Consider the following 6,341-nt stretch of genomic DNA (forward strand, 5'->3'; position numbering starts at 1 on the left):
ACTCCACCCTGGGCGACAGAGTGAGATTCCGTCTAAAAAAAAAAAAAAAAAAATATATATATATATATAAATGTAAAAATCTTTCAAATCCAATGCAAGCATGATTTTCCTACATAGCATCTAGAGAGCAATTAAGTGGTTATAAGGAGGGATAACTCATTTCTTCAAAGCTTAGGCATCATTAGTTGCACTATGCTGAGACTCAGGAAAAGCAGGAAAAAAGGCCAAGCACTAGATATTTGGCATAAGAAAAACAACAGCAGAGTGTTGATAATTGTTGCTGCCACGTGACAGGTACAAGGGGGCTCCTATTATGGTCTCTCTACTTCTGTGTATGTATAAAATTTTCATAATAGAAAGGTGAAAAAAGTAAAATAAAGCACCAGAAAATGTTACCATTTTATATCCAAATAAAGACCACTGTGTGTGTATAACCTTACAGCTAAGCTAATCCAGTTTTAAAAGAATATGCTATTTTCACTTTAGATGTTAATAAATGTTAATATTAATATTTTTTTCTTGGCTGGCCATAGTGGCTCATGCCTGTAATTCCACCACTCTGGGTGGCTGAGTAAGGAGGATCACTTGAGCCCAGGAGTTCAAGACCAGCCTAGGCAACATACTGAGACCCTGTCTCTACAAAAAATTGAAAAGAAAAAAATTAGCCAGGCATGGTGGTACACGCCTGTAGTCCCAGCTACTCAGGACGCCAAGGTGGGAGGATTGCGTGAGCCCAGGAAGTCAAAGCTGTAGTGAGCCAGGATCACACTTTACTCCAGCCTGGGCCACAGAGCGAGACCTCATCTCAAAATAAATAAATAAATAAATAAATAAACAAACACATATGTATAAATATTATACATGTGTATGTACATATGTATATATATTCTTAAGGAATTACGTGTGAGATATTTTGGTTCCAAAGATTTAAAAAATTCTCCTTAATACTGTTATTTTTGGACATCTTCTGTTTAACCCTAGCCAACTTTAAGTTTCAGGTTAAGAGAATCAACAATGTTTCTAAGAGGCAGAAGGCCACTTCTGATGCCATCCTGACAATGAAAATAAAACAAAAATCTTAATGCTCATATCACTCTTTCCAAAATTATATTGGCTCTCCATTGCTACCAGAATAAACTCCAAATTTTACAACCAGAATTTCCAGGTTTTCAATGACTTAGCCTGTTTCTTTCCAGTCTTACCTCTTTCTCCACATAGAAACCCTCAACTTCAGTTAAACTGGTCTACTCTTTGTCTCATCACACCACTCTTGCGTGAAAAAGCCAGATCTGTCTAACTCAAGCTCTTATTCATATAATGAGAAACAAGTACTAGATTAAGAGTATTAAGAGTGGGGCACAAAGTACTTAGTTTCATGTTTCACTTCTTAAATGAAGTCTTCCTAGATCATTCCAAACTGTAGTGTTTTTTTATGCCACTTATTTTGCAATAATCAAAGTATAGCCTTCAACTTGTTGCATTGCTTTATAATTTTTTAGTAACTTCACTAATGACAAGGGCTACTTTTCTTTATATTTTGTTTGCATATATTTAAATATTATGTATTTATATTATTTATATTTTCTAAGAGAGCACTGTTTTCACATAGCATATTCTTAATAAACACAAAACCTTTTTCTCAATATTTTATTTTAAAATACTTATTTTAAAAAATAAACCTTAAAAAATGTTTCCCTGCATGACTAATACTAATGTTTCAAGCATAAGGATACAGTGCCATAAGTTTTCAGTGTCTTATAAAACAGATGTTTATTGACAACTTCCTCTGGGCCAGGCACTATACAAAGCTCCGGGAAAACCAGAGTGAAACACATAGGTCCTGCTCTCAATGAGCTTACAGTCTAGAAAGTGAGAAAGACAAATAAATACACAATTTTAACACAGTCTGTAAGGATTACAGATGTTAGCGGTAAAAAGCACAAGAGATTCAAGTTTTACTTTATTAAATTAGGGCTGTGAGTTAATGAAGGTGTATAACCTGAAAGACCTCTGAATTTTAAGTCTCTTGTCCCTTTACCTTCAAATCCCTTCAAATCATCAGTATTATAGGCAAGTTTCTATTGTATGTATTCGTTTTGTGCAGCTTTATGTAACAAAACTGGTGTGTGTGTGTATGTATAAAAGCACAAGGTACCACCACAGCACAAAGGAGAAGCAACTAACAGTATACTGGAACATGGGGGAAAGGCTCATGAAAAATAGTTAAGGATATATAAGGGTTATTCTGATAAGGACAGCCGGTAGAGGACAGGGAACAATTCAGGCAGATGGAAGAACATATGCAAAGCTGGTACAAAGGCTCAATTCATACAGCATGATTTGCAAGCTATTCACTGTGGCTGAAATACGGATGTTACATACGTGTATGCATTAAAAAAAAAAAAAAAAAAAAAAAAAAGAGGCTGTGGCCAGGCACGGTGGCTCACTACTGTAATTCCAGCACTTTGGGAGGCAGAGGCAGGAGGATCACCTGAGGTCAGGAGTTCGAGACCAACCTGATCAACAAGGAGAAACCCCATCTCTACTAAAAATACAAAATTAGCCAGGCGTGATGGTGCATTCCTGTAATCCCAGCTAATCAGGAAGGTGAGGCACGAGAATCGCATGAACCCGGGAGGCGGAGGTTGTGGTGAGCCGAGATCGCGCCATTGCCCTCCAGCCTGGTCAACAAGAGCGAAACTCCATCTCAAAAACAACAACAACAACAACAAAAGAGGCTGTAAAAGTAAGAAGCTTGATAATGAGTGGCTTCGCACGCCATGCTAAACAGGACTTTGAGTGCTACAAAAAAAAAAAAAAAAAAAAAAAAGAAAGAAAATTTGAGTAAGGGAGTTATGTCGTCAAATTTTAGAAATATAACTCCGGCTACAAGCTACACAATGGTGAATGTTTTGAAAAAGAGCATAACTGAAGGCTATTTGATCATTAGCCAAAAAGGGTAAACTTTTACCCATTTTCTGTGTGCAAAAGGATTACAGAAAATTTACATAACATAGTGCGAATAAGACATTTTCCCGACCATATCCACTGACGTAAAAAACTTAGTACAGTGACAAAAGCTTAGGCACAGAAATGTGGTCTCTTTCATACGTAGGTTATCAATAAGTACTCCATGAATTTTTCTAATAAATGCATTTTCAAAAGGCACACACCACTCTGACACTTGAAATCCCAACCAACCGCTTATTTTTAAATAAAGTTCATAGCTACATATTTGAGCTCTAAAGGTAAACAATGACCAATTCTAACAAATTTGAGAGAAAACACCATATCCCACCAGCCATTACGTCTACTGGGTCTTCCACTAGTTTCTACAAACGCAGAAACAAAGCAGCAATAAGACGTTCTACCAACACCTTGACTTTCTGTGGTTACTCCGCTTATGAAAGTTGCTGCCGTATTCAGGCTAAAGATTTAGTAAAGCCAAATTGCAGAGTGAGGCGTCTGCCTTAAAACCCTATTAATAACCTTCATTTCCGCTGGCGTTATCGCCACTCCTCTAAGAATCACTATTAGAGTTGTTGCTGTGGGCTTCTTTTCAGATCTTTTGTTGGTGGTCTAGTTGTTGACGCTGGCAAAGACTTTTATTACATTAAAAAAATCTAGGCAGAGGGAAGTCAGAAACTCGCCAGGAGCTGAAAGCTCGGCCTGCAGCGGTGCCTGGATCGTGTGCGCCTGCGGTACAGGTGAGGGACCAAAGGGGACCAGAACTCTGAGGAGAACATTTTGGGAGACAGCCGCTCCAGCCAAGGGGCCCGACTTCAACTTCAATGACCCCTCCTCCGGGTGGCTGAGGGATTTCAAGGCCGCTTAAGGACCAGATAAGATAAACCGAATCAGCTACAGCCGAAACCCTCACCCCAACAGCCAACTCACCATGATAAGGAGCTCACAGCTCCCGCCGGAAGCCTTTCTGTGTGCTCGAGTTTTCCCAGAACGGAAGGGGTGGGGCACCAGTGGGCGATTGGCTGTGAGGAAGGCGCGGGCGGAAGTGCGTGCTCTGGCCTCCGGGTTTCGCCCCCTTCCCGGCTGCCCCTGGACTCCGTGGCGGTAGGTTGCTAGAGCGGCTCCCTCTGAGCTCTCGGAGGGATTGGTCGGAACTTGAAGCGTTGAGTCCAAGGGCAAGGCAAGGAGCAACCAGGAGTTTTTCGTTATGTTAGAAAAATTTCGTTGAGTGCTGAAACGCTTTTACCTGTGTTGTACGATTTAACCTTATGAAAATGACAGTATTCCAGTTTTACAAGTGAGGAACGAAGAAACTTGCCTCCGCCGGGCGTAGTGGCTAACTCCCGTAATCCCAGCAATTTCGGCAGCGAGGCAGGCGGATCACTTGAGGTCAGGAGTTCGAGACCAGCCTGGCCAACATGGTGAAACCGCGGCCCTACTAAAACTGCAAAAATTAGCCGGGCGTGGTGGCGCGCGCCTGTAATCCCAGCTACTCGGGAGGCTGCGGCAGAAGAATCGCTTGAACCCAGGAGGCGGAGGTTGCAGTGAGCCGAGATCACGCCACTACACTACAGCCTGGGCGACTGCGCGAGACTCCGGTCTCACAAAAAAGAAACTTGTCTTGAGTCATACATACAGTTTGCTGTAGTAGCAGAATTTTAACTCGGACAGACTAATGGTCTACTTAACAAAATGCTGTTTGGATTCTGTATAAAATTAATAATATAGAAGTAGTGTTAATTATAGAAAACTTGGAAAATATTAAATTCATTCGGTAAAGATTGAATATGTAGCACGTGTTTGTCAGGTACTGGTCTCGTGGAAATTATATTCTGGTAGAGGAGACAGGAAACAAGTAGGGATAAAGAAATTTTTAAAAAATATTCATAAGTAGTGTCATGTAGCAAACTGACTACAGGTTGAGTATCCCTCATCCCAAATGCTTGGGACCAGAACTGTTTCAGATTTTGGCTCTTTATCTTGGGGATGGGACGAGGGGGGACAAATTTCTAAACTTGAAATTCATTTATGTTTCGTGTACACCTTGTACACATAGCCTCAGGGTAATTTTATGCAATTTTAAAAATTGTGTGTATCAAACAAAATTTTGACTACAACTTTTCAGACGCAGTCAGGCGTGGACTTTTCCACTGTGGCATCATGTTGACCATCACAAAGTTTTGATTTTGGAGCATTTTAATTTCAGATGGTTGGATTAGTGATGCTGAACATGTAATGCTATATAGAACAACTGGGTGGGTGTGGTGTTCACACCTGTAATCCCAGCACTTTGGGAGGCCAAGCGGGAAGATCCCTTGAGGCCAGAAGTTGGAGATCACCCTGGGCAATATAGGAAGGTCCTGTCTCTACAAAAGCAATCTAAAAAGAAAGAAAAACAAAAAGCAACCGGGTGGCCAATTTAGGGTGGTGGTCAGAGAAAACTTAGCTCTAAGGAGATGAAATTTAATTTCTGAATGGCAAAAGTCTTTTTGTGAAGATTTTTCCAGGCAGAATGAACAGCTAGTGCAAAAACTGTAAGTCAAATTGAGTAGGGTATTTTAAGATCTTAAGGAGGTCTGGAGTTTTGTGCTTGAGAGGAAGAAATGAAGAGAAGATCTAAGTGTTAGACAGGGGCCAGATCAATCAGGAATTTCTAAATTAATGGTAAAGTCCTTTCTCCCCCTTCCCGCCGCCCCCCCCCGCCCCGCCAAGTGAGACAAGAAGGCAGAGAACAGTTTTAACACGGAGTGATTTTTACATTTTTTAAAAGGTTACTGTGGACTGGGCATAGTAGCTCATGCCTGTAATCCTAGCACTTTGGGAGGCCAAGACAGGAGGATCACTTGAGCTCAGGAGTTTGAGACCAGCCTGGGCACCATACTGAGACCTTGTCTCAAATTTTAAAAAATAAAATCTTGCCGGGCGCAGTGGCTCACACCTGTAATCCCAGCACTTTGGGAGGCTGAGGCAGGCGAATCACAAGGTCAGGAGTTCGAGACCAGCCTGGCCAACATGGTGAAACCCTGTCTGTACTAAAAATACAACAAATTAGCTGCGCGTAGTGGCAGGTGCCTGTAATCCCAGCTACTCAGAAGGCTGAGGCAGGGGAATTGCTTGAACCTGGGAGGCGGAGGTTGCAGTGAGCCGAGATCATGCCCCTGCACTCCAGCCCGGGCAACAGTGTAAGACTTCGTCTCAAAAAATTAAGAAATAAATAAAAATAAATAATAATAAAAAAAGAATAAAAAAATTAAGAAATAAAAAATAGATAAAATCTTAGGTATTATTGTCTATCTACAGTCTGTTCTCCACACTGCAGCCACAGTAATCTTTTTTAGTAGAGGTGAGGTCTTGCTATATTGCCCAGGCTGGTC

At 41.0% G+C, this 6,341-nt stretch overlaps 1 long non-coding RNA gene across 1 annotated transcript in view; it reads right to left on the reverse strand.

The window, feature by feature from the left end:
- The window catches only part of LOC108528687 (uncharacterized), an 11,186-nt gene extending 7,227 nt beyond the window's left edge, over positions 1 to 3,959 (reverse strand). The window contains exon 1 of the long non-coding RNA XR_001885250.1: positions 3,898 to 3,959. This is a non-coding gene — a long non-coding RNA (uncharacterized LOC108528687). The remainder of the gene's footprint in view (positions 1 to 3,897) is intronic.
- Between the last annotated feature and the right edge of the window lie 2,382 nt (positions 3,960 to 6,341).

Source organism: Rhinopithecus bieti, unplaced genomic scaffold (genome assembly GCF_001698545.2).
Source record: "Rhinopithecus bieti isolate Rb0 unplaced genomic scaffold, ASM169854v2 scaffold_5341, whole genome shotgun sequence".
Taxonomy (NCBI): Eukaryota; Metazoa; Chordata; class Mammalia; order Primates; family Cercopithecidae; genus Rhinopithecus; species Rhinopithecus bieti.